At 37.7% G+C, this 11,616-nt stretch overlaps 1 pseudogene; it reads right to left on the bottom strand.

Moving 5' to 3' along the window:
- Positions 1–368: 368 nt before the first annotated feature.
- On the bottom strand, positions 369–2,291 carry LOC134370844 (serine/threonine-protein kinase MARK2-like; annotated as a pseudogene).
- Positions 2,292–11,616: the final 9,325 nt, after the last annotated feature.

Below are 11,616 nucleotides of genomic sequence, written 5' to 3'. Positions count from 1 at the left end.
GAACTCCGGGCTCTCTGGCCTTTGGATTCTAGGACTTGCACCAGCACCCCTGCCCCCTGCACCCCCGAGGTTCTCAAGCCTTTGGCCTCAGACTGAGAATTACCTCACTGGCTTCCTTGGTTCTAAGGCTTTGGGACAGGAATTGAGCCATGCTACTGGCATCCTTGGGTCTCCAGCTTGCAGACAGACTGATGGGACTTCTCAGCCTCCATAACTGCATGAGCCAATTCCCCTAATAAGTACCCTTTCACCTATCTATACAACTCAGACCTCCTTGTCACTTTGCAAACCTCTCAATTCTTTTATCACTGCCTCTGTTGCTTGTCATGTAAGATTTGAATGTCTGCACTAGGTCTTTGCTTTCAAGTTCATTCAGGTTCATTCTGAAAAACTTGAAACACAAACTTCTCCATATAAACTTGAATCTGGACTTGGCCAAAGAAGCTCCCAGTGGCTCTCTGCCAGTCTTGGATGTGGCCAGAAGAAAAGGCTGAGGTCTCCCTGTAGGGCAAAATCTGCTGGTTGTGTCCTTATTGGATCTGCTTGGTGTAGAATGAGTTTCCTTTTGGACACACCTGGGTGGTCATTGGTTCTGTCTGGGGCTCCACCATTGCTGCTGATGTCAAAAGAGGAAGAGACCACAGGGACATACCAAGGGGGCTGTGCTGAGGCATCTCACATTACTTTGGGACCCAGCCCAGAGTCCTGGTTGGACCGCACCATGAGTTTCTAGTGCAGACAGGGTGAGGGTGGGCAAACTACAGCAGAAGCAGGAGCCGTGGAGACCCCAGACCTTGGCACGATTACACTCTTTGCTCTTTGGATGAAGAACTAGCAGAAGCTGGCCTTCTCTAAAAGTGGGGGATTTCTGCTTTGATTTGGTCTGGTGGAGAGATTGCTATTTGTGGCGAGGAAAAGAGTTACCCTCTTCTTCTCTAGAACAAATAGGGAGCAGGCTGGCATGTTGACCATGCTGCTGGCATTCCGTTCTGATTCCTGCTTCTCCTCAAGCTGTTGATTTTCTGCATTGTTACTATAAGAATTCTGAGAATTAGAGGTGAAAATGGCAGAATCAGCATAAACTCTGAAACTCCACTGCATGGGGTTAGCAGAAACGCTGTTCTGTACCTTGTGGGATGGGGTAGGAATGCTGGCTGCTGGTCAGATCAGCTGAAGGCTGGGGATTCAGGGTGATGGGGAGCCTCCAGCTTGGATCTCGTATCACAGGAGAAGACAGGTGGCCATTGCCTCATTGTACTTCTGCCCCATCAGCGAGTCCTTGATCTCTTCCAGCGCGTAGCCCGCTGATACTGTCACCTCAGTCCTCTGGGCATCCTTGTAGTCAGGGAGTGTCACCACATAAGGCTTAACTCATTTTTTTGGCCCCCATTCATCCATGGCTTTTTCATGATTTTCTTTTTTTTTTTTTTGGAGAAGGAATAGTCTTTATTCAGCACACACAACCCTACGAGCTAAGAAGTCTACAGAGAAACTCAGAAACTTAACTACTACCAGCAAAGTCCAAAGAAAAACTGAAACTGAGCAGCTGCCAGCAGAGTAAACATGTGCTATTTTTAGATGCGAGCTCTGCCACCAGCTCAGCTTCACAAACTCAAGAACACACAATAGCAATTAACTAAAAAGATACATTTATGCACATGCGCCCTAACTCCACCCACACACAACTTGTTTACAGGAAATGTTGAGAGAGCCTGACTAAATTTTTCATGATTTTCTACAAAGTGCCTCTTTTGGTGATATTGACAATGAGAACCTTCTTCAGCAGGTTTTCACATTCCATGGACAAAGAGAAGGGAATATGTTATATTCTGCTCAATAGTGGCTCCCATTGCTCCTTGCGTTTCTTGCATGCAAAGGTGGGAGATCAAAAAGATCAGTGTATATAGGACGACTCCCTGAGTCCACACATCATTGAAGTCCATCTTAAGTTTTGCCCTGTAAGAGTTCAGGGACAAACTCCCAAAGGACTGCCATGGAAGGTTAATTCACTGCTGAAGCCAAAGTCTGCAATCTTAATGGTCATGTCAGCATCTAAGAGCAGAGTTTCTGCCTCTAGGTCTTGAGGAACAATCCAGCTTTGGTGGCAATACTGAACAGCAGATCCTTACTGGCAGAATTTGCTGTGGGACTCTTCCTTCTATAATGCCTTGAGCTAGAAGCTAATCAAAAACCTCCCTTCCTCTAGTGTACTCCATGGCAAGATAGAGTGTTTTCTTAGTCTTGATCACTTCAAATAGTTTAATTATGTTGAAATGATTCAACGCTTTCATATTCCCATGTCACAGGATGTATTTTTAGAGGCTGATAGTCTCAGCTCCCTCTTTTCCAGTGAGGATGTGCCAGGCCAACTTCACCATGGCCAAGTTACCCTTTGTGATGTCATGAGAAGCTGATAGTTGTCACTGACTGTTTAGAAGTGTGTTGTTTAATTTACACATTTGTGCATTTTCCAAATATTTTCATTCTATTAGTTTCTACTTTTATATCATTGCAATTGGAGAAAATTCTTTGTATTATTTCTGTCATTTCAAATTTATTAAAGTTGGTTTTATGGCCTAGCTTATGTTTCTATATATCACTGGAATTAAGCTAACATAAATCTGAAGAAGAGTTGAATAGGTTAAGATATATATGGTAAACCCTAGAACAACCACAAAAACTAAACTCAACATATATAAAGTCAGTCCTCCATGTTTGTTGGTTTTGCGTTTATGGATTCAACCGACCACACATCAAAAATATTCAGAAAAAAAAAGTTCCACAATGTTCCAAAGAGCAAAATTTGAATTTGTCGTGCATTGAGTACTATATTGAATACATGCAAATAAAGTGTTATGTAGGGATTGTATTAGGTATAAGTAATCGAGAGATAATTTAAAGTATACAGGAATATGATATGCAAATACTATACCTGTTATTGTTGTCTGCATGATATACCTTTCTCCATTCTTTACCTTTGAATATAGTGTTTTTTGTAGATGGCATACAGTTATATCGTGTTTTTTAAATTTGTTCTGACAATCTCTGCTCCTTTTATTGGATTGTTTAATCCACTCACGTTTAATGCTATTACTAATATAGTTGGATTTACATGTCCCATTCTTTTTGTTTTCTGTCTCATGTCTTTGTTGCACATCTATTCTTCCTTTACCACTTTCTTTTAAATTAAGTAAATATTTTCTAATGAATTCTTTTAATTTCTTTAATGATTTTTTAGTACAGTTGTCATTCAGTATCTGTGGGGTAATGGGCACAGAAAGCAAAATTTGTGGATGCTCCAGTCCCTTATATAAAATGGCATAGTATTTGCATATCATCCTCCTGTATATTTTAAATTATCTTTATTACTTATATCTAATACAGTCCCTACATATCACTTTATTTGCATGTATTCAACATAGTACTCAGGGGATGGCAAATTTAAGTTTTGCTTTTTGTAACTTTGTTGAACTTTTTTTTCTGAATATTTTTGATTTGTGGTCGGTTGAATCCATAAATGCAAAACCAACAAATATGAAGTGCTGACTTTATATATTTTGAGTTTATTTTGGGGGGTTGTTCTAGGGTTTACCGTATAAATATTAATCTATTCAACTCATCTTCAGATTTATATGAGCTTAATTCTAGTGATATATACAAACATTACTTTTTATATCTTTATTTCATTCCCCCACTTTTTTTGTGGTATTATTATTATTATACACATTGCACCTCTTAATGTTACCAACCCACTTGTACATTGTTATGATCATACTTCACCATCTCTATTTACTTCATGATCCCAATACAGCTTTGCTCTCATACTCCTACTTTGTGCTGTTATTGACAAACATATTACACATTATGTTACATTTCTATATATTGTAGTCCAGATATATATTATATACATATTATTTTCTTCAATTACTTTTAAAATAAGTTAACATAAGAATGGAGAAAATATGCACATTATACTCTCCTTTGTAATTACCTAATTACCTGGACCAATACTCCTTATTTATTTATTTTTTTAATGTGGGTTAGTATTGCTTATTTTTAGTATAAAGAACTCTTTTTAGAATTTTTTCTAAGGCTGACCTGTTAGCCACAAATTTTCTGTATTTTTTTTATCTGGGAAAGTTTTTATTTTTCCTTTAATTTTAAAAGAAAACTTTGCTGGATAAGAGTACTCTCAGCTAATGAAGTTTTCTTTGAGCACTTTGAATATGTTATCCCACAGCCTTCTGACCTCTATTACTACTGCTAAAATGTAGCTGTAAATATTACCGTGGTATCTTTGTAAGTAATGAATCATTTTTCGCTTGTTTCTTTCAATGTTTTTCTCCTTGTCTTTGACTTTTCATATTTACTGTGATGTGTCTGCTTGTGAATCTCATTGTGCCTATTTTATTTATAATTTTTTGTGCTTCTTGGATGTGCAGGTTGTTGTTTTTCCATAGAATTGGGAAATTTTCAGCTGTTATTTGTTTCAATATTTTCTGTTTCTCTCTCTCCTCTTCCTCTGGTACTCTCTTATGTGTATATTGGTATGCTTAATGGTGTTCCACATTTCTCTAAGGCTCTCCATTTTTTCTTTATTTTTTTTTCTCTCTGTTCTTCTGCTTGTATAATCTGTATTAATCTATCTTCAGGTTTGTTTGTTTTTCTTCTGCTCCAGTTCAAATCTGCCACTGAGCCCCTCAAGTGAGTTTTTTATTTCAGTTATTGTACTTTTCAACTCCTGAATTTCCATTTCATTCTTTTCATAGTTTCTCTTATTGATATTCTCTATTTGATGCAGCATTGTCATCATACTTCTGTAATCACAGTTTCCTTTAGTTCTGTGAGCATGATTAGTCTTTTGATAATATTAACATCTGGCCACTCTTATAGGCAATTTTTGCTCACTGCCTTTTTCCCAATATAAGGGTTACACTTTCCTATTTCTTTGCCTGCCTCAAAAAGTCTTTTTGGAAATGGGACGTTTTACCTAATATGTTGTAGTAACTCTAGATAGTGCTCCATCATCCAACTCAGGAACTTGTTATTATTATTTGCTCATTTATTTGTTTCCTACTGGGTGACTTCTGTCAGTAAAGTATGTTTTATCCCTCCTACAGTATTAGGACTCCTACGCTGCTCCTCCTGGCTTAGCTTCAGCTATGCACACAGTTACTCTGGAATGAAAGTGGTCTTGGTAGTGTTCCATTCCTCTCTCTTCCTGACCGTGTCTTGTTAATCTCCACTAATTGTCAGATGATCACTCTGTTGTTTTCAAGAATGCCTTGGAGCCTAAATCCTCTGCAAACGAATACTATTAAATTAAGGGTCCTGTGAATGAATTGGTTCTGAAGAGACTGATATTTGTCCTGATCCCAGGAGGACACCTCAAAGTTACATTTCCTAGTTGTCTCCTGAAAACTAGCCAGTCCACAGTTTAGCCTGTATCTTGAATCTCTTCCCAGTTGCCTTTCCCCACCTCTATGGTGGTGAATGAAAAGAGCACTGTCTTCTCACCAAAGAACTGTTATTAAGAGTAACTTTCTCTACACTCTATTGCAAATGAAATCACTTCTTGGGGAAGAGATTGAGAGCTATCTGTTTTAAGGTCTGATTATCCTTCTAGGCAAAATCTGTTAGCTAGGGCTCTGGAGCTGGGTGGGTGCAATGGCACACTTTTATCTGACATCCCTATTTCAGGAGCTGAAGGTTTATGCAGGGATGAGGGAAACAGCCTGAGGTCTTCTTGGTTTCCTGTCCTGGCATGGAGCCATCACCTAATATGGTGCATCAAGAGTGATCAGGGCCCCAATATCTCAGCGTCCTGCACTCCAGGTAGAACCACCATTCCACAAGTGGTGGGTGGAAAACTACACTTACTTGGGACTTTGACTCATCAACAGGCAGCTGGGGGCAAGATGGGAAATGCTGACTTTCTGCTCCTTCTGAGACGAAAGTTTGATTAGGAGCTCAGACAGAAGACAGTCCTATGTTCTTGGCTACAAAGTTCTGGAGTGGAGTCTTCATCTCACTGAGTGGGGAAGGAGAAGAGGGAGAGTGGTAAGATTCTCACCTTTCTTACTGAATTTTCATAGATTTTCTACAATACATGTTTCTTCGTTTGTTGTTTGTTCTTGGGACCATTTCCAGAAACTTTTTTTTTTTTTTTAATATCTACTAGATTCCCTGGGGACTGGGTCAGCAGAATTCCTCATGCTCTCTGCAGAAGCCAATCCCACAAATATATTTTAACATAATGTCTTGTGGACCCAGGTTTCTCATGTAAATTAAAGACACAAAGATATATTTTTCCACATACTGGAGGAAAAACCAACACTATTGTCTTTGAGGTGACAATCTCTATTCTTTTTTTTTTTTTCTTTCTATAGTCCTGTTTGGGGGTTTAGGATTTTGTGTGCTGGAATTGTATTTTTTTTTCTATTTTTTTAAAATTTAATTTAATTTTGTCAATATACAATGTGGTTGATTATGGGCGCCCGTTACCAAAACCTCCCTCCCTCCTTCCTCTCCCCCCAGCTCCCAACAACCTCATATCTGTTTGCTTGTCATATCAACTTCAAGGAATTGTAATTGGTGTGTCTTCTCCCCCCCTCCCCAGTTTATTTGTGTATTTATTTATTTATTTTTAGCTTCCACAAATAAGTGAGAACATGTGATATTTCTCTTTTGGTGCCAGACTCGTTTCACTTAACAGAATTTTCTCTAGGTCCATCCATGTTGTTGCAAATGGCAGTATTTCATTCGTTTTTATAGCTGAGTAATATTCCATTGTGTAGATATACCACATTTTCTGTATCCATTCATCTGATGATGGACAGTTGGGCTGGTTCCAACTCTTGGCTATTGTAAAGAGTGCTGCGGTGAACATTGGAGAACAGGTATACCTTCAACTTGATGATTTCCATTCCTCTGGGTATATTCCGAGCAGTGGATAGCTGGGTCATATGGTAGATCTATCTGCAATTGTTTGAGGAACCTCCATACCATTTTCCATAAAGCCTGCACCATTTTGCAGTCCTATCAACAGTGTATGACAGTTCCTTTTTCTCCGCAACCTCGCCAGCATTTGTCGTTCACAGTCTTTTGGATATTAGCAATCCTAACTGGGGTGAGATGGTATCTCAGTGTAGTTTTGATTTGCATTTCCAAAATGCTGACTGATGTTGAGCATTTTTTCATATGTCTGTTGGCCATTCATATATTTTCCTTTGATAAATGCCTAGTTAGCTCTTTTGCTCATTTTTTAATGGGGTTGCTTGTTTTTTTCTTGTAAAATTGTTTGAGTTCCTTGTATATCCTGGATATTAATCCTTTGTCAGATGTATATTTTGCAAATATTTTCTCCCACCCTGTTGGTTGTCTTTTAACTCTGTTAATTGTTTCTTTTGCTGTGCAGAAGCTTTTTAGTTTGATATAATCCCATTTGTTTATTTTTCCTTTGGTTGCCCATGCTTTTGGGGTCGTATTCATGAAGTCTGTGTCCAGTCCTACTTTCTGAAGTGTTTCTCCTATGTTTTCTTTAAGAAGTTTTATTGTTTCAGGGTGTATATTTAATTCTTTAATCCATTTTGAGTTGACTTTAGTATATGGTGAAAGGAATGGGTCTAGTTTCATTCTCCTGCATATTGATATCCAGTTACCCGAGCATCATTTGCTGAAGAGGCAGTTTCTTCCCCAGTGTATGGGCTTGGTGCCTTTGTCAAAGATCAGATGGCTGTAGGTGTGTGGGTTGATTTCTGGGTTCTGTATTCTATTCCATTGATCAGTGTGTCTGTTTTTAATGCCAGTACCATGCTGTTTTGGTTATTATAGCTTTGTAGTATGGTTTAAAGTCAGGTAGTGTTATACCTCCAGCTTTATTTATTTATTTATTTTTGCTCAGCATTGCTTTGGCTATGTGTGGTCTTTTGTTATTCCATGTAAATGTCTGGATAGTTCTTTCCATTTCTGAGAAAAATGTCATTGGAATTTTGATGGGGATTGCATTGAATTTGTATATCACTTTGGGTAATATGGACATTTTCACAATGTTGATTCTTCCAATCCAAAAGCATGGGATATGTTTCCATCTTCTTGTATCCTCTCTAATTTCTCTCAGCAGTGGTTTGTAGTTCTCATTATAGAGATTTTTCACCTCCTTGGTTAACTCAATTCCTAAGGTTTTTTTTTTTTTTTGATGGCTATTGTAAATGGGCAAGCTTTCTTGATTTCTCTTTCTGCATGTTCACTATTGGAGAATAGAAATGCTACTGATTTTTGTGTGTTGATTTTGTATCCTGCTACTTTGCTGAAATCATTTATCAACTCCAAGAGTTTTTTTGTAGAGGCTTTAGGCTGCTCAATATATAGGATCATGTCATCTGCAAACAGGGACAGTTTGACTTCATCTTTTCCAGTCTGGATGCCCTTTATTTCCTTCTCTTCTATGATTACTCTGGCTAGTATTCTATCTTTTTAAAGTAATTTGGCTGTGGGTTATTCAAGTCATAAAACAGAGAGCCTTATCATTCCTTAATATTTACATCACTTCTCTTCATCTGCATGGATATTCAGATACCTCAGTGTCCACCTTCACTGTATGCGTAATTGTACCAGCCTCCTAGTTTCCTTTCCTTCCTCCAATTTCTTTACATTTGACAAAGGTATTATTTCATAATCCCACATGATTTCACAGCAGTCCTGTTTAAAATTCTTCAGTAGCTACCCTCTGTCAACAGAAAAACTGCAAACTCTTTAGTTTGTCGTTCAAAAATCTTAATGATAAACTCCATTCCAGCCTTGTCTCCTCTTGGTCCTACTTTCACACTCTACATTTAAGACATACCAAGTTACATAGAATCTCTAGAACATGGAATATTTTTCCAAGACATTGCACATGATATTCCTTTTTCTCCCTTTAGTGCCCCACCCATTTTTAATCTGCCTTTCTTACACCTGGTTGTTTGCCATTATCAAGTTTATTTATTTGTGATTTTTTTAAAAAAAATTAACTATATATTGAAATTCTACTATGTTTTAATCACCGTGATTGACACTGGATATACTGTGGTGAATGGAAAGAACGTTGTCTTCTCATCGAAGAACTTGTGACCTGGTGATAAAGACAGACTTTGAGCAAATAATCAAATCATACAATAAATACTATTACAAGAAGATGAATTAACTTATTAGTATGGATTAAAGACCTCCCTGAGGAAGTGACACTAATGTAAATATTAGATAGAAGTATACAGAGAGATGTAGAGGAGGAGGCATTAAGTGAAGGACGTATAACATAGAACAAGCTTTTGAGACAAGGCAACGTACCATGCAAAAGCAGTGACTTATGAGTGTACTAAATGAAGATTAATACATCTACAGTATAGAAAGTAGAATGTGGGGATTGAAGTGAGATAGCCAGGACCTGGCAACATGAGTTAATTTTTCTTAAGAGCATTAGCATATTTTAAGAAAGTACATTTCGTGATCATACATAAATTTTTAAGGATGGTTGGTTAGCTCAGTTGTTTAGAGTGTGGTGCTGATAACATCAAGGTCTGGGGTTCAATCCCTGGACTGGCCAGCTGCCAAAAAAATAAATAAATAAATAATTTTTTTAAAGAATACACTGAAAGGCTCCCCTCAAACTGGGAGGAACATTAGCTATTTTGTGCCCCACCCAGCTTTGTACACGCCTCTGCTGTGGCATCATCATGTCCCTTGGTCTCTTCAACCAGCTTGTGAGCTCACTGAAGGAAAGTCCCATTTTAGGTGTACTTCTACATTTTCACATCTAGCACAAGACCTGGTATGTAAGGAGTTTTAAAATATATTTGTGGATAAAATAAATTCTTAGACAAATAAAAATAAATAACAGAAAATCAAGCAAATTGATTTTCTTCCTTTGACTGGAAAGAGCTGAATGACAGCTACTTACAGATAAAACGAAATCTCTGTACATGTCAATGCTTTTGGACAGCTTGCAACCTGAACAACAAATTAATGCGTAAGTCTTGAAGTAATGGAGAAAGAGGGGGCGGGAAGCCTTGCAACTCATCCTGCTTGTTATCATTTATTTTATTCTAAAATGAATACACAGGCAAACAAGTAATTAAATAAATTAATTACAAAATTATTTACTTTTTCTTATTACTGTCATTCTTGGGGGGCAGGGTTCAGAGGTGAGAAAGAAGCATACAGTATAGTTAACATGATGAAGAAATGCAAAACACAAGATAATATACTTTATTGTCTCATAAGGATTATTTAGTACCATGGGGAAGACAGATGGACACATGGACACTAGAAACAAATCTCTAAGCAGAGCACATTTATAGATGCTGAGGGGAGGCTAACATATTTGCAATGATCCTATCCCTTTGGCTACTATTGAATGTACCAGGATTGGGTACCTGAACAAAGTGTGCCAGTCATGGCATCGCAGTCTCCTGTATATAATTAATTGATACAGAGATGCATACCTAACCCAAATTGAATAAATCTGAGTCATGTCACTATTTTTTAAAATTGGAACTGAGAAAGAGTGCCCGTCTCTCTCTAGCGTGCTACCCAGGAATTGTTGGCAGCCACATTTCCTGTCTTGTAGAGATTATTTGCTTTGCAATGAGAGAGATCAATCAAACTGACAATTTGTGAGAATCTGAGACTAGAAAAGAGTGTTTAAGTCTTTGGTTTCAGGAGATACTGAGGCTCAGCTCCACCCTTCTCTGCTTATAGTTCATTCATTCAATCCTTCCTTGGAATACATGAACCCATAATTTCCCCTTTTAGCTGAAATACATCAAATTGAGATTCTGTTTTGATGACACATTTGTTAGTAAAAAGGCAAGTTTTATAATAATATGAATAGTTTCATAGAATTTTTATAAAAGTCAAAGCTTACATGTATATGAATACAAAAACCATCATGAAAGATACACAGCACAAAATGTTAACAATGGTTTACTTTGCAGTAGTGATGAAGGGGAGGGGGAAATATTTCACATTTATATTGTTTACTTCTGTATTGTGTAAAATTTTGACAATGTGCTCTATTAATTTCTTCATTGAAAAATAATTTTAAAAGCTGATAGACTAAAACCTACTAGGAAAAATGCATAAAGAAAACCAAACCCGTGCTTTACAACTACTCAAACATTCTGATACTAAGTGCACCTGCATTGACTCATTCCATAGAGGGGCCAGTACAGAATTGTAATGACTTCTGATATGAAGCTAAAGTTGAAAAGCTACCTTCCAACTCATGAATGCCTAATTTATGAACACCTGGCACATAAAGAAAAAGGCTACTGGCCAAACTCACGTGCCTGGAGACAGCAGAGCAGAGTGGGAAATACTCTTGAGCTTTGCAGACTGCTTGATTTTGAATTCTGCCTCTCTATTTACCAGCTGTGGAATAATAGAGGGGTCATCTATCCTTTCTGTGTCTCAGTTCCTCATTGATGAAATGTGCTAACAAGGTTCTTAACTCATAAGATTGCTATGAAGTTTAATAGAAAAAATGCATGACAAAGACTGGCATGGACAGTGCACTCTGCCTAAGCAAGTGTTAGCTACCAGTGTAATGAGAAGGGAGCTCATATTCTCAGTGCTCAA

The sequence above is a fragment of the Cynocephalus volans genome, chromosome 2 (assembly GCF_027409185.1).
Source record: "Cynocephalus volans isolate mCynVol1 chromosome 2, mCynVol1.pri, whole genome shotgun sequence".
In the NCBI taxonomy this organism is placed as follows: domain Eukaryota; kingdom Metazoa; phylum Chordata; class Mammalia; order Dermoptera; family Cynocephalidae; genus Cynocephalus; species Cynocephalus volans.
This window is presented reverse-complemented; position numbering and strand designations above follow the sequence as displayed.